General features: G+C 43.2%; 1 protein-coding gene across 10 annotated transcripts in view; it reads left to right on the forward strand.

The window, feature by feature from the left end:
- Positions 1 to 1,167: 1,167 nt before the first annotated feature.
- ZNF462 (zinc finger protein 462) overlaps positions 1,168 to 16,941 on the forward strand; it is a 157,201-nt gene continuing 141,427 nt past the window's right edge. For 9 of the 10 annotated variants that reach the window (XR_015947304.1, XR_015947305.1, XM_060269173.2 and 6 more), the window contains exon 1: positions 1,168 to 1,510. The gene's annotated coding sequence lies outside the window, so the exon portion shown is untranslated. Of the gene's footprint in view, positions 1,511 to 3,387; positions 3,607 to 16,941 lie in introns of those variants that run through there. The other variant, XM_060269174.2, reaches the window with a different exon arrangement.

Consider the following 16,941-nt stretch of genomic DNA (forward strand, 5'->3'; position numbering starts at 1 on the left):
TATAATAACTTCATCTTTGCCTTCTTCCTTGCCTTCAAGGTGATGACACCTTATCATTTGGGAATCTTGATTGTTACCTGCTTTCCATAGACTAGTGTACACAGAGGCAACCACAGAAGAGGCAGACAACGGAGGGGGTGGGGAGAAGGTGGCACCAAAGTTTTATTTTAAAAATTAAAGTGGGGTTCCGCGGTAGCCCAAACATTGCACGAGGCTTTTTTTAAAGTAGCAGGAGCGCTTGCTCCTCAACGCTGCAAAAGCTCCCTTCCTTTGTGTGTGTGTGCTTGGGGAAGAACTCAAACGACAAAGAGTCTTTATTTCCGGGAGAAGACTTCAAAATACGTGCTAGAAATGGACAATTTGAGCCCTTTCTTTCTCCGCCAACCCTCCCCTTCCAACATGCAAGCTAAAAAGAGGAGGGGGGGGGAATTAAAATCAACCACGTGGTAGATCTATGCCTTTTAAAAAAAAATACAAAAAAAACCCCACCACACTTTGCCACCTCCAGTTGCATTTATGTTCCTTCACCCTCCTCAGGGAGACAAAAAAAACACACACACAACCAAGAGGGAAATATTTAAAGTCTCTCCTAGATTGACGTATCTCAGGGATCAGCTTAGGTGACAAGAAGGCGCATCTTGAGTGCCAGGGGGAAAACCCGGGTGGCGCTCGGCTTTTATTCAGCAGAACTTGCCATGGCTGGTAGGAAAAGGCGAGGATGACCCAGCAGAGGGAGAGCCGCGGGCGAGGGGCTTCTCCCAGCACCTCCAAGGCTGGCGAGAGCTGGAGGTTTCTGGAGGCAACCAGGTTGCAAGGACTCTCCCAGGTCTCTTTTTCTCCTCGCCCTGCTCAGGAAGCCTGGGAGCGCCTCAGAAATCATCTCCCAAGAGGACTTTAAGTTTGGAGCCACCTTCTGCTGCTGCTGCTGCTGCCTTCATCTCCACCACCTCCTCCTCCATCTCTGAAGATCTTCCCACCCCCACCTCTCCTGCCCCTTCTCCTCCTCCTCTTGCCTTTCCCCCTTTCTCTCTCTCTCTCTCCACCACCCCCGTGGTTGTTGTTGTTGTTAGAAAGCCTTCTTGCACCCCCTGGTGCTCTTGCGTTTTGTGTGTGGTAGGCAAGGAGATTGTCTTCTCTCTCTCCCTCTCTCCCTCTTGGTTGCTCATTATTCAGAGAGAGACACACAGAAGGGTTGAGAGAGAGAGAGAGAGACGGATATCTCAGGTCATCTGCAGTTGCAGCAAGCCAGTGAAGGAGAGAGGGAGAGGGGGAGAGAGAGAGAGAGGGGAGGGAGAGGAGAGAGAGAGAGAGAAAAAAAAAGCAGGGAAAAAGATGGCGATCCTCCATTGCTGAGACCTGGCAAGGAGCACATGAGAACCTCAGCAAAGAGAAAAAAAGAAAGGAGCAACTTCCACAACAATTGCAAGAAGAAGAGGAGCGAGAGGCAGGAGGAGACGGGAAAAAGAACCCAGCCGCCGCCGCCGCCGCCACAAGCAACCGGGACCTTCCTGTAAGTTCTGGCCTTTGAAGCCCATCTCGGGTCTTGGAGGAGCAAAAGAGGGGGAAAGAGCAAAGCGAGGTTCTCCTTTTGGGGCTGTCCCACCACCACCTCGGGGGGAGCTTGGAGAACCGAGGAGATCCATTCATTCAGGCGAGCTGGAGGAATTCGAGCACACAAAACACAAGGTGGTGGCGGCGGCGGACCCGGTGGTTTTGTTGAGAGGAGAGGAGAGAGAGAGAGGTCTCTCTGTGTCTCCTGTAATGGGGGAGGAGGAGGTGGTGGTGGTGGAGCTGGTGGGAGGAGGAGGAGGAAGGAAGGCAGTTAATTAATTTTGTGTTGTTGTTGCATTTAAGGCGGCTGTGGGGCGAGAGAGAGAGAAGTGTGAGGAGCGCGGCCGAGAAGTGTGTTGTGGGGGCACTTGGGGGTTTGGCTGTGTGGGGAAGTGACTGGATCTCCCAGGCGCTGGGAGAAGAGAGAGAGAGTGGGGGGGGGGGAGGAAAAAAGCTCTCTTGAGCTGCCTCGACCGGTGACCTCTTTCTTTCTTTCCTTCCTTCCTTCCCTCCTTCCTTCTTTCTTTGCTTTCTCTTTCTCTCTCTTTCTGCGCCTCCTCCTCCTCCTCTTCTTCCAAAATCTGGTCCCTCTCTCTCAGGCAGGTAGACTGGACCTTCTTCTTCTCCAACCACCCCCCCCCCCAAAATTACACCTACCCACCCACCCCAGGCATACATAACCAAGGCTCTCTCCCGCCTTTCCTCAAGTTGAGCTGCTGCTAGTGGTGGGGGTCCTTCCTTTCTGAAAAGGGTTGCCTTGGAATAGGACAGCGGTGGAAGCTGGAGAGAAGCCATTACAACACAGTTTTTGCTCTTTGCTTTGAGAAGGGAAGAAAGGAAAAAGAGAGAGAAAAGAGATAGGGGGGGTTCAACAGAGAGCCTCACTTCTTGCTCGGTTCCCTGGTGTCCATGGCTTTCCAGGGAATGAGAAGCAGCTGAGCTTTCCCCCCTTTCATTCCCCTCCTCCTCCCCCCTCTTTCTTTATCTCCTTGTCCTCCATTTGCAAGCTGTCTGCTTTGGTTCCAGTCCAGACTCCAAAACACAAAGCTACTCCTCTTTCGCGCGGGCACACACACAATCTCCAGGCATTTCTCACCCTCTTTCTTCCCTGAGCTTTATACTTTCTACTTCTGCATGAGGGTGTGTGTATGTGTGGAAGGGAAAGGGAGATCCTGGCTCTGGAGATCTGAAGAGATCTCAGCTTGCAATCCTCTGTTGTGATGAGATTCTCAGCCTTTTTCTCCCCCCCCCTTCTTTTTTCCAACCCAGAGAAAGTTTGCTCCTCTTGGTTTTTTGGGAAGGACCTTCTAGGAAGGGGGGGGAAAGGTGGCGAGATATGGGGTTGCTTTCTGCTGATGCTTTTGTGTGCATGCCTGCTTGTCTCATGAAGCTACTTGCATGTCTAAGAGGAAGTGAATAGTTGGACAGAGGGCTGTGATCTGAGTCAGGTAAGCCATGTCATGTTCTCTAGCTCCACCAGAAAATGGAGGAGAGGGAGAGCAAGGGCAGGCTTTTCCAGTAGACAAAGCTGAGATGGGAAGTGCTCATGCAATTATGGATGTTTCTCCATTTTTTCCTGAAGCTTTGTTGGCAAAGCCTGGCTTGACATTTTTTCCCCTCCAGTGAGCAATGTTTTTTGATGTCTCTTCTCTTTCTGACTCCAGGAAATGGACGATTTGAGGAAGTTTCATAGATTCTTTTCATAGATTCTCCAGAGACAGGCAGAGAGTGAGAGACCTGTGCTCAAAAGGACATATTTCCCCCCCTGCTTTTTTTATAGTTTCATTTTTGAAACCAACCTCTTTTAGATGTAACTTTTGGGTTGAACTTCATGGCCTTCAAGAGGCTGCTTCAGTTGACCAAAGACGTGCTTCGTTGTTGTTGTTGTTTTTGGGAAAAAAGGAATAAATATCTGATGAGCCTGACAGTGTTATTCTGCAGCATGACATGAAATCAATGTCAATCAAGCAAATTTTGTGATAGCCTCGCAGTGGACATTCAAATTGATGGTATCTCCTGAAAGTGTTGCAATTTTGGCAAATAATTTGGAGCTGCGTATGTACTTTGATTTTTATTTTTTTTAAAAAAATATATGAACCATGCAATTATGAATAATTCTGAAATTCCATAAGGCATCTTTAAGGCTCTGTAATTCATGGAGGAATTTCTCTCATTGTTCTCCCCTCCCCCTTCCTAAACCTGACCCTAAACATCAATTATGGAGCTTAGAAATGTTGGAATTTCATTAGAATTATCATCATGATCCAGCCAAACCTAAGTACATTTAAGTTCCATTGATTTCCATGGAAGAGTTACAGTGTGATCCTATACATACCTACACAGAAGTAAGCCCCATTGAGTTCAGTGGAGCTTACACCCAGGTAAGTTGTGTGCAGGACTGTAGCAAGCATGCACTTAACTCTTTTCCATTGAAATCAGTGAGATTTTAAAATGCTGACATTTGTCTGGAACATGAATTCTATTTTTAGATGTAAATATGGGATGCTAATATTTCAACAATATGATGGCAATTCAGAAAAAGATGGCATTTTTCTTCTTCTCACCTTTGTTTCCAGCTTCTAATTAGGAATACTCCAGGGTCATCTGAAGTTGATGAAAAATTAAATCTGTAGAGTCACCAACAGTAGCTGCAGCCTAACACTTTACTGTGCCTCAAAACAATGACCATGAATAATAAGAGTGTAATTAATGCTCTCTTTGAGAAGTTGGTAAGCAGGGGGTGAAATAATGCAAGTGAGGTAGCCAAAATGTTTGAAATACTGAGAGGAGTTTGGGTTTCCATAGGAAAACTGCAAAAGCAAACTTAAGTGATAGAAATGTAGATATATATGTGTATGTCAAAGATAGCTACAAGTCACCATAAGATAAGGAAACTCCCACATTGCATGATATGCAATCAACAAAATGGTCATTTCTGAAAATGTTAAATTTTGGATGATAGACCTTGGTGGGTTTGTCTATGTTATCTGTGTTACTGATAAAACACTAGCCCTATCTATTTTTTTAAAAAAAATCATGGGAAATAGTTGATTTTACTAGTTAACTTTTGGTTGTGGTTGCACATTTCTTTCCTCAAACTTCTGAGTTCTTTCTAGCTGGTGAACAAAGCACAATGGTTCATTGCCGAGACATTTATTGCATAATCTTTCATGATGTTGTGGTAGGCCCAATCCATTGCTCGCTGATGCCAACGAGTTCCATTTTTCCTTTGCTTTAGCAGACACTGAGTCAAACTGCTATTGTTTTCTCCCCGTGATGAATCTATTCATATGCACAAATATCTGTTCATAAGAACTTGGTTTACCTGTTTCAGAGTTATGGATGGTTGCTCTCTGATATATGAAGGTAAAGATAGCACAGGCAGAATTAAATTTACAGGACAATTGGTAGAGTTGGGGTGAATGGTCTTTTGTAAGAGACCTGTTTTAAACTCAGCTTGAAGGTGGTTTCGTCATCAGTGGTTGGTGATGGGTGTTGCAAAACAAACAAACAAACAAGCAAAGGGCCAAGACTCTTCTTGCTAATAAAAACCACTTTGACTAGGACAGCTTCCATCAAAAACTGCTGTTCACTTTGCATGAACACCGCAATCTCGCTTCTTGCTCAGAAAATAGAAAAGAGTTTCTAAGCGCTATTTTGCACATGTGTGTCTCAGTACTTGATGGTCCCTCTTGACTTGCATGGAATATGTGAACTGAGATGGTGCTTGAGATGGTGTCAGGTGATCTGGTGTTCGAGCTTGCTTTGAGACTCTTTGAGAAAATTACTCATGCACCCATTACATACTGGCTGCTTATCTACTTATTTCTTCAGTGAGTTAATTTTATTTTAGGGATTCCTTTCTCTTTTGGGCTTGTGGTTGAGTTTGTCTTGAGGAGATGAGAGAGGGAGGGAAGTAGTTTATCACCCTTTCCCACGGAAATCAGAGATATCATTCAATTGTTAACCTATTTAATTGTTCTACAAGGTGAAGAATTTGCCATGTTCATAATGAGATGACTAGTGTAAGAAAATGTAGGTCTTTTGAAGATTTAGCTTGATATTCTATGATCAACGTCAACAGTAGTCAAAAGCTACTCAGATCTACTTTTCTTTTTAATTCTTCTATGTTTTGGGGGGTCTTCGGTGACCCAAAGAACTTCCCCCTACAACCTGTGATATTTCATCCTTCATGTATTCTCCTACAATACCAGGTATATTACTCAACAGTTTCTCAGAACCTGGCTTGTAACTGAGATGGTTTGTTAGTAATTTAAGGGTTTTCATTAAAATGGGAGGTCAGTAAAAGTGAGTTCAAGGTAAGGGATGTCTAAATGACCCCCTAAAGTGATTTTAAAAAAATTACAAAAAACCCACTAATTTGGTGTTGATGTAGCTGTTAAGGAGGTGTTAAACATTTGTTGTTGTTTGTTCAGATCCTTGGGTGGTTTTTGAATTGCAGGAAAAATATATGAGTGTCAATTAGAGTTCAAAGGAACTATCACTGCTGAATCTAGATGTCATCCTTGATAGGAATCTTCTATCTCTTTTGTAAGAAATGTATACTTCTTTGTGCTTCCTGTAATTTCTCTGTACTATAAGCAATAATCCTTAATATGATTTCACAGTTATATTTTATATTGCCAAATACCATTTATTTATTTTTTAAAAAACCTAAATGGTGGTGTATGTGACCCTGATATATGATTAGCGGGGTGGTTTTTTATTAACTTAGGAGGGTTAAAAATGAAATAATTGTATCACAGTTATATGTAGAGACAAGTTGTGTTCCAATATCAGTTGGCCAGATGGAATTTTATGGTGACAATTAATGGTAAAAAGAAATGCGTTTCATGAAAATAATTTTATTGCTAGAAAGGAAATACTGAAGTCTTATAATAATCCAAATCTAAGTTTTGAGGAAGGGTAGTCAAAGAGAATATTCTTGAAATAGATATTTTTGGGTGTGGGAATAGTGGAGGTAAGCTAAAAGCAACTTCTGCAATGTTTCCATGGATTATATTCAATATTACACACTTAGAATTGCACCAGATTTAAGACTCTACTAATCTTCCTCTCTGTGTAATGGAGCTAATTTCTCCAATGAAGCTGAAGAACATAGGTCTGTCATTAAAACTGTGAAAACGCAAAGAGAATGAAATTTGGATGTTGATGAATATCTATGAAAAGACAGAAGTTCAAGCACAATGCTGGTTAACACTCATTGTTGAGGCTGGGAGGAAGTAGGTGGGCAAGACTATCTATAGTTAGCTAAGCTGTAGCCAAGAGTTCACCAGGCTTTAAGATGTTGCAAAGAGCAATCTTGAAGGAATAGAGGATCCTTATCTTCTGCTGACAAATCAAGAAAACCATGCTTAATAGGTACTGATTGTATCAGATTCTTGAGGAAGTACTAATTTGTCTTTTGACCACCCTCTTCTTTCTCAGTGAGTATTATAACAACAACCATGGCTAGAAAGCTATTTTATTTGGGTGCTTGAAGCACTTTCCCCAAATTTTATTTTAATAGGGATGTGTCATATTTCAAGTAACAGAAGTGAATTGCACTCAATAACTCCTATGGTGGTGATTTCTACAAGGAAAAGAAGATGGGTCAGGCCAAATGTTTGATACTGGGAGCAGAGTTCATTCATTCCTGCATTGAAAGGGGGGCGTTGGACTAGATGACCGTTCGTGTCCCTTGCAGCTCTACAATTGTATGATTCCAAGAGGGTTGTTACATTCTTGTATTTAACTTCGAGGCACGTTTCACTCTTGTACTAAAATAGACACCTATGTCATCTTAACCAAGGGGTAGGCATTCACCTTGCAACTGTGGGGTAGCACAGCTACCATATTTTCTAGGGAATGGTATTTTCAGGGAGGTCCTTTGTCATTTCCAGCTGGAACGCAGGCTGCTTCAGGGAATCCTGGTGCGTCCTTACTCCATCCCTGGAAAAATGTCACTGCCATTATATTGGCAGAATGTTGTGTGTATGAGAATCAATGCTTTTAAGGGCCTTTCAAGATACACCTTGCCTCCAACAAGGTGGCTTAATGTTCCAACATCCATGGCAGCCCCTCTTTTTGCATTAAGTTGGGGCATTGCTTAGACCAGTGGTGGCCAAACTTGGCTTTTGGGACTACAATTCCCATCATCCCTGGCCACTGGTCCTGTTGGCTAGGGATGATGGGAGTTGTAGTCCAAAAACAACGGGAGGGCCAAGTTTGGCCACCACTGGCTTAGACAGATTAAAGAAACCTGCAATGAGTAATTATGGAGTCATCGCAACAGTGTACTAGTTGGTGAATAGACCAGTTCATGGAGGCTATTTTTTAATATGAGTAAACGAAAGTTCACGCGGCATACCAGTGTTGCAACAGGCACTTAAAAAAAAAGTATTTGTCGCTTACTGAACCCCAAAATATTCGGCACAGCCAGTACTTAAATATCCGGACCATGGGTGGATATTTATAAATGTATAATCCCCACTTCCGTAAAAAATAAAGTAAGGCAGAATACAGAAAGCTACATTGAATGTTGAAGCTCATGATAGCACTCATGAAATCTTTGGCTACGAGAAATATAGGAGCCACAAGCATAGGTGACTGAAGATTTAGGCAAGGTGGCGCTGTGGGTTAAACCACTGAGCCTAGGGCTTGCTGATCAGAAGGTCAGCGGTTCGAATCCCTGTGACAGGGTGAGCTCCCATTGCTCGGTCCCAGCTCCTGCCAACCTAGCAGTTTGAAAGCACGTCAAATGCAAGTAGATAAAGAGGAACCACTACAGCGGGAAGGTAAACGGTGTTTCCGTGTGCTGCTCTGGTTTGCCAGAAGTGGCTTAGTCATGCTGGCCACATGACCTGGAAGCTATACGCCGGCTCCCTCAGCCAATAATACGAGATGAGTGCGCAACCCCAGAGCCGGTCACAACTGGACCTAATGGTCAGGGGTCCCTTTACCTTTACCTATAGACCAGGCATCCCCAAACTTCGGCCCTCCAGATGTTTTGGACTACAATTCCCACCATCCCTGACCACTGGTCCTGTTAGCTAGGGATCATGGGAGTTGTAGGCCAAAACATCTGGAGGGCCGCAGTTTGGGGATGCCTGTTATAGACCATAGACCCATGAACAGCTATTTTTATAATGGCATATTTTATTGTTATGACCCACCATGGGACCTTGTAGTAAAGTGTGGATAAGAAATTAATTAACTAAGTTACCCTTATCCATAACAGAAGGGTAGACATCTCTGATAATCAGGTGCAGGGTAAGATATGGGGAAAGAAGTTTCTCCATGGGTTCCCAGAGGCATCTGCTTGGATACTATTGGGAACAGACAGATGCCTTCCTTGAGGCTATGATCTGGTTGAGGAAGGCAATTCTTAGGTTTTGTTTGTTTGTTGCATTAACACTTTTGATCTTTCCTCCTTCCAGACTTGCACTTTTCTGATAACAAGAGTTCACAATGTTACTAGGTTTTTTTAATCTGTCCTTCCATCTATCTATCATCTATATCTATCTATCTATCTATCTATCTATCTATCTATCTATCTATCTATCTATCTATCTATCTATCATCTATCTATCTATCTATCATCTCTATCTATCTATCTATCTATCTATCTATCTATCTATCTATCTATCTATGTATCTATCTATCTATCTATCTATCCATCATCTATCTATCTAATCTATCTTCTTCTTATTCATCATCATCATCATCATCATCATCTTTGTTTATGCCTTCCCCTAACCATTTTATGTTTCTTTTGAAGTTTAGGAAATCGTAAAAGTGTTAAGCATTTCTCTTTCTTCTTTTTATAACCAGGAAAAGAATATGCAATTCTGGGTGAAGATGTTGGGGTGAAAGTGTCTGTAGAGCAGGCTTATGTCTTTTCTGTGCGTGTTTTTTTTTAATATGTAAAAAATATATTTAGAACAGTGATAATAAATTCTTGAATGTAAAGGTGATAGCTGCTGCTGGGAGAGATACAGTTAACATTGTAATAGATGAACTTCACTATGGCAGTATTCCAGATGAGTTGACTGTTGAAAATAAAATGTTCCAGAAGAACTGGGAGAACAGGAAAGAAGCTAAAATAGCATGGTTTGTATGCCAGTGCTGAGAGAAGAAAGAGGAGGGGGAAGGCACAGAGAAGATAATTATCTTAAGTTAAACTATCTTCTTGGTTGAAGGGAACAGAATTTCAGAGATGCATCTGAATTATTTCTTGACTTCATCTGTTGGTGTCATCTCCGAGGCATCGGAGCATCTTCTTCTGCTTCCTTTTTTTTTCCTTCAAGAGGGTACAGAATTAGAAAATGGGAGAACTTTGTGACAATTGATGTAGCACTATGACAAGTAGACTTTTAAAAATTGCATTGCGTGCTCTAAACTGAAAATGGAAAAAATGGTGGGCCAAGGCACTTGGGTGTTTACAGCAGGCACCCCCAAACTGCGGCCCTCCAGATGTTTTGGCCTTCAACTCCCATGATCCCTAGCTAAGAGGACCAGTGGTCAGGGATGATGGGAACTGTAGTCTAAAACATCTGGAGGGCCGAAGTTTGGGGATGCCTGGTTTACAGTTTCAGTTGGATCTATGCAGGATGAGCTGGTAATAAACTTGATAGATTGGTAGACCAGTCTAATGTGTCAAAGACTAGTTGAGTGGTCAGAGCATTATTATTTTTAAAATAATAGCAAAGGACGGGATTTGGCTAATTACATAATGGCTCCCTACTGAAAGACTAGTAGTTTTATAGAGCACCGTGCCTGTTCACATCAAGGGCTCTCCAGTCCAAAGCAAGTGGAGTGGACTGGCTGGTAGACTTGACTCTTGGGCACTTGTTGGTTGTTCCTCTTTTAATTAGAATCATAGAATTGTAGAGTTGGAAGGGACCCTGAGGATCATCTAGTCCAACCCCCTGCAATGCAGGAATAGGCCCATACGGGGATCGAACTTGCAACCTTGGCGTCATCAGCACTTTTTGCTATCTCATTAAGAAGAAGTAGACCACATGGTGTGACCAGTTTAAGAGAGGGGAGGACATTCTTGCGGGTGATGGCAAGTTGTAGTTGGAAATTTGCATTTGTGTGCAGAGAGAGAGAGAGAGAGAGAGAGAGAGAGAGAGACAGAGTCCTGCAACACTTTGGAATCAAGGGAGCTTTTCAATCTCGCCATTGCTATCAGATGACTTCATGATGCAATTACCGCTTACGCAAGGAAGTTCTTGACACTATAGAATATTCTACAGATAACAATGGTTAATTCTGACTGGTTAGTCGACTGTCATCTCAACCTGGCTAGCCCTGAAGATTATTTAAAGGTAAAGGTAAAGGGACCCCTGACCATTAGGTCCAGTCGTGACCGATTCTGGGGTTGCGGTGCTCATCTCACTTTACTAGCCGAGGGAGCCGGCGTACAGCTTCCAGGTCATGTGGCCAGCATGACAAAGCTGCTTCTGGCGAACCAGAGCAGCACACGGAAACGCCATTTACCTTCCTGTTTATCTACTTGCACTTTGACGTGCTTTCAAACTGCTAGGTTGGCAGGAGCTGGGACTGAGCAACAGGAGCTCACCCCATCGCCGGGATTTGAACCACCGACCTTCCGATCCGCAAGCCCTAGGCTCAGTGGTTTAACCTGCAGCGCCACCCGCGTCCCTAAGATTTATTTAGGTTGCATTAAGTGTATACTTTACTCCCCTCCCCAAATCATGACCACTGGATAGTAAAACTCAACTGCATGACCCTAGTCGGGTGAAAGTGGCTTGTGACCGAGTCCTATTGGAATCTATGACACAATTAAGTCAAAAGTGACTAGCAAGTCTTACTATACTTAATGGGACTTACGTACCGGAAATAATTAATTTTAGCCAGATCGTGGCCTGAATGTAGGACCAAATACAAGAACAGCACTTACCTTTTTCTTCCATTAGCCCCCTATTGTTCTTGAGGAGAAAATCAGTTGGAATGCTGCTCAGTAACAAAAGATACTCAGGTGAGGAAGAATTGCATGACCTCAGGAAAGACATGGTGTAATACCAGTGATAAATTGGGTGTGTAACCCTTCACACTGGTGATGTGAGCAGCTTTGCTTTTACAGTAGTTGTGTAGCCTTTCCCATAAAGTGAGTGGCTGGCATGAATTATGGGCCCTTCCAGTGCTAGCTTAGCCATAAGGGAGCTACTTTCCCATGAGGAGCTCTTCCTGCATGGCCAGAGTAGTGTTGAATTAACTCAAGCACTTGGCTTAGGACTATGTGGAATCAGCTGACTGGGAGTGCTGTTTTTCTTGAAAGGACACAGTTGGCCCTTGCCAGCAGGAGTCCTGCTTAAGTAGAGTAATAGTGAAAGGGTTGGGTTTCTCTCTGCTTGGGTAGGATTGCATAGACACTCAACATGAGAGGTGAGGTTCTGGGAGCGAGTTGTGTTCAGTGGTTTTGTAGACCTTCTCAATTTTCCCTCCAGCAATTCCATTCTCTGCAGTAATCGCAGCAACAACCACTAACTTTGGAGTTGCTTGGCTGGGTGTATGTACATGCCAAAGGTGTTAGTATATTTCCAGCATTATAACGATCCTAAAAAGAGTCTTCAAAAAATGTCTGGCGTATCTGTTTAAAACCTGTATATATGGCTCCTGGTGGTCTTCCTTCCAGGGATTGCTCAAAACCACTTCACCTTAGCTTCAGCAGTTGCATTTGCCGCCAATTTTTTATCTGGTCTTTATTGGCAAAAAGGAAACATTCTGCTTCTACTGACTTTGCTTTTCCTCTGGTTAACCAACCCCAACCTTGCTTTGTGTGTGGGTACGTGACCGAAGAGATAGTTGAAAGCACAGATTGTGTTGCAGGAAAGGTTTCTATTAAATGATCTGGTGAGTTCTGATGTCCCAAGTTGGTCATCGGTGGAAAGAACAGAAAAACCTCTGGAGGAAGTCATAAACGTTCTGAAAAGCGACATTGTTTTGTGCTGCCATGTACAAGTGATTAGCAAAGGAACAAAGCTATTGTTTTTGATTAGGGGGAAGTAAAATGCATTGCTGCTGATACAATATTCACTGAAAAGGTATGGTGAGGTAATTTACTTATTTTTACTGGGAGTTAAACTTGTGCAGACCGGGTAAACAGTGAATTGTTTTAAGCATTTAGTTAATTCTATGCAGCTTCACCAGTGAGTGTTCGGTAAAATTGCTTCCTGAGAGTAATGACTGTGGAGGCACTGCAAGCATTGGCATATCTTGACAGCTATCATAAAGATGTTTGCATTTGTATTTTGCCCTGTTACTCAGAGTGATTCACATACACCAGCTCAACAATTCCTACTGCAGCCTTGTAATGTACCTTAGTATTATTACCCCCACATTGTAAATGGGGCTTGGAAGGGAGGCTGAGCGGAAAGTTGCCATTTAAGGCCATCTGGGAAGTTAATGGCTGAGATGAGATTTGAACCAGAGATTTCCTAACTCACAGCTCCCATCAGCCAGCTATCACAAGGTATGAAGGTGAAATGGACAGCATCAACCAAAGAAGACTTGTGTCCTCAGAGAATGCTAAGTCCTTTTAGTAGCCCAGTTGGTTAGAGCAGGCATCCCCAAACTTTGGCCCTCCAGATGTTTTGGACTACAATTCCCATCATCCCTGACCACTGGTCCTGTTAGCTAGGGATCATGGGAGTTGTAGGCCAAAACATCTGGAGGGCCGCAGTTTGGGGATGCCTGGGTTAGAGCATGGTGCTCAAAACGTCAAGGTTGCAGGCTCCATCCTCGTATGGGACAGCTGCGTATTCCTGCATTGCGGGGGGTTGGCCTAGATAGATCAGAGGTTTTCAACCTTGTTGAGTCCATGGCTCCCTTGACCAACTGCATTCTTTCTGTGTCACCCCTTTTTCGAACACCCTCACTTGTGGGGTGTTCCCTCAGCCTCCTCTCCTCTCCCCTCTCCCTGGGAGTCCTCTGGGTAGCTGCTGCTGCTGTCCCTTATTTCTGAGCTGCCCTCCCTGCCCCAAAGAGAGGTGCCTCCTAGAGGCACCATTCACCTGCAGAGCGTATAGCCAGGGCTGCTGCAATAAACAGCTGTACAAGCCTTTGGGAGGCAGAAATGCGAGAGGGCATCAGAGGAGGGAGGGAAGGAAAGAAAGAAAGAAAGAAAGAAAGAATGAAAGGGAAAGTGGCCAGTGTTGACCTTCAAGGCATTCAAGGCACCCCAGGGTGCCATGGCACACTGGTTGAAAACCAGTGCGCTACATAGTCAGGGCAAAGTCAGGGAATTTGGACTGTTTCCTTTTGCACGCTGGTTGAAAACCACTGGACTACCATGATTCTCAAGGTTCCTTCAAACTCTAATTCTATGAACCTATATATGCTTCAAATCATTCTTTGCATATTATGAGGGCTTTGTTGTTTTTTTAAATATGGTTTACACTGGCCTGCAGGACTGCTGACGTGACTATTTGGAGGGTGGTTGCTATTTACTCCACCCTGCTGAGCCTTTTGTCTCTCCCTCTCTCCCTACTACTTTACATTGCAGTTAATTACTTAGTAATTATCAAGGGAAAGGAATGACCTGTGGCACAACATTCTTGTGAAACCATCTGACATCTCGTAAAGCCTTCTGACACCCGAAGCATCTAAAGCTGTCTAGGAAATTAAGATATGTGATGTTAAAACCACCGAGTGGCTCATATTAATGGAATGCGTTGGAAAGAGCCTAAAAAGTGGGACCTCGGCTGATGTCACCACAGCAGGGTTGGCTTTCAAAGGATGCAAGGATCACTGTCAGGAAAAGGAAACGAGACACACAGGAGCGGAAAGCAGGCAGAGCTGTTGAGCAAGCACAAAAGTAGGTTAAGACATTCCATAAGCAATGTGTAGTGGAAACTCTCTGCTAACAGAAGTATCTGCACTGAGGAAGGAGAAGCAAAGTAGGTAATGATGGGGCACGCTAAAAAGAAGACCGTCTTTTGCGAAGCTTTTTTCTATAGAAAGACACACACAACCCCAAAGGCAGTAGACTTCAGAAGAAACACCCACCTTCCACTCCATTCAGTAGACTTCAGATGACAAAGCTTGAGGAAAGGGTTTTCTTTCCTCTTTGGCTTTCTTTTGGTCAACAAGTACTAAAAATGGAAAGCGATGTCATTTGTGAACACTGTCTGGTTCCATGATATTTTGGACAGGTGGCTGAAGAAGAGAAAAACAGCCCCATCAGCAAGGGGGTGGGGTGGGGAGAGAGAGATTCAAACTATAACTGAGGGCTGAAGGTTATGGGAGAAGCTAAAGTGTGAATTTAAGCCTCACGTTGTTATACTGTGTCATAACTAGTTACGTTTTCAATTGAAAATAAAACTTCCCAGGACTATTCCGTCTTATCTAGAAGTGTTGACAAAAATGGAAGCACTAGTTGGTAAAGAAGATTTTCAACTTTTAATGCAATTGATGCCTGGTCAGCAACTCCCTCCTCCAGAGGACCTCTTTTGCAAGGATCTGGAGAGTGCAAAATGGCCTTCTGCTCAGTTCCATGGCTATGGATGCTGTTCATTTATACCTACTGTATTTGCCTCCGAGTTTGGCATTGGAGAAGGCTGGTTCTATCTAGTGACCCTGAGGGGTGTATGCATTCACCCACATGGGTCTGAAGGCTTCAAATGCAATGATAGAATGGGATGCTACCCACAGGACGTACCACTGGAGGAAGGGGAGAGGTGATTTTTGCTGACTCGCTCTGCAGCCCTCCTCCCTATAGCCCCTGTGGTCCCCAAAGAGCTACTCTGGGGGATCAGAGGACACAGGAACATAGGAAACAGCCTTATTCTGAGTCAGACCATTGGTCCATCTGGCTCAGCAATATCTACACTGGTTGACTGGTGAATTTTGCCTCCCCACCAACTTCCTCCAGTGATGATGATGCTCAGGATCGCTGACTCTTCTGGATAGCTCAGTTGGTTAGAGTGTGGTGTTGATAATTCCATGGTGGCAGTTTCCATTCGCATATGGGACGGCTGCATATTCCTGCATTGGAGGGAGTTGGATTGGGTGACCCTTGGGGTCCCTTCCAACTCTACAGTTCTGTGATTCTGTGAAGAGAAGGAACCCTTCTGTTTGTGGAAGAGCAAGTCTGGATCCAAGCCCAGTACTTTAAATGTCTTTGCTCTATGCTTAAAACCAATGCAGACATGCAGACAAAGCACTCCATTTTTGATCTCCTCCCATCAAGATTTCCATCCCAAGTGTTTTAAATACAGAAACTCATAACCAGTTTGGTGAAAATCGGTGCAATCAATCAGGTTATCTTTACCCACTGTAGTAATTTGTGAAATAATGTGCCTCTTCTTGGAAGAATATGTAGTCTTGTGGTTACCGGTACATATTCTTGGTTGTGGAGATAATGGATTTGTTACTCCAGGAATAATATATACCTGCTTACTAACATGCCCAAGAGATTGGCATTCCAGATTTTTATTTCTCTTTCCTTGTATTGCTGTGTGGAGGTACAGTATAGGGAAGAGGGCTTACTATTTGTGCTCAGTTGACTTCCTCAACGGACAGGCTGTTTGTTCAGAGCAAGATAGGTTTTGTTTCTACAGCAATGATAATGCTCTCTTTCATGCAAAAACATTCGTGTTGGTTATTTCTGTATTTAATAGGGAAAACAAGGTTCAGAAAGTAATATCTAATTCAGGGGCACTAGGTCGGAGAATTCATAGCTGAACACTGATTTGAACCAAATATTCCACAGTTTCATTGGATTGGGCGATAATGGATTCAGACAAACAAGATTTTCACGATTTTGATTAATGGCAAATCATGCTGTTGGTTTCCTCCTTTTAAATGCCACTATTGAAAATGGTTTTCTCCCACTTGCTGTTTTTTTTGATGGTGTTTATTGACTCCATGGTTTTGAAAGAGCGTTTTTAAGATCTCTTAGGCAGAAATCCTAGGCATGCCGACAGGGGAGTCAACCCCACTGAGGACAGTGGGACTAAACATGAATAGGATTTTATTGCCTCTTACACTTTTGTATAGAATGGGACCATATCTGAAATAATAAGCTTAGATTTTGTAAAGAATGCCATTCAGAGCTTGAACTCTAGAGTAGCAGGTTGATTTGGGGAGACATTGATTAAAGTCAATGTCAATTAAATAACCAATTTAAGTTTTACGAGTATCGCATAGTGTTTGGTCTCCACTTGCAATCTTCACTGGGTTGTATTCGGTGCTTGCTGAAAGTTCTTTCTTTTTCTTTTTTTTAAAGGGAGCCTACCCAGATATGTAAAGTTGATATGGATTTTAATACGCAATTTTATATTTTAATGTATATTTTAACTACTGATTTGATTTAGATTTTGAAATTTATTAGGTTAACTTATCGTTAACTCTGATAATTTA

Source organism: Zootoca vivipara, chromosome 15 (genome assembly GCF_965207765.1).
Source record: "Zootoca vivipara chromosome 15, rZooViv2.hap1.1, whole genome shotgun sequence".
In the NCBI taxonomy this organism is placed as follows: Eukaryota; Metazoa; Chordata; class Lepidosauria; order Squamata; family Lacertidae; genus Zootoca; species Zootoca vivipara.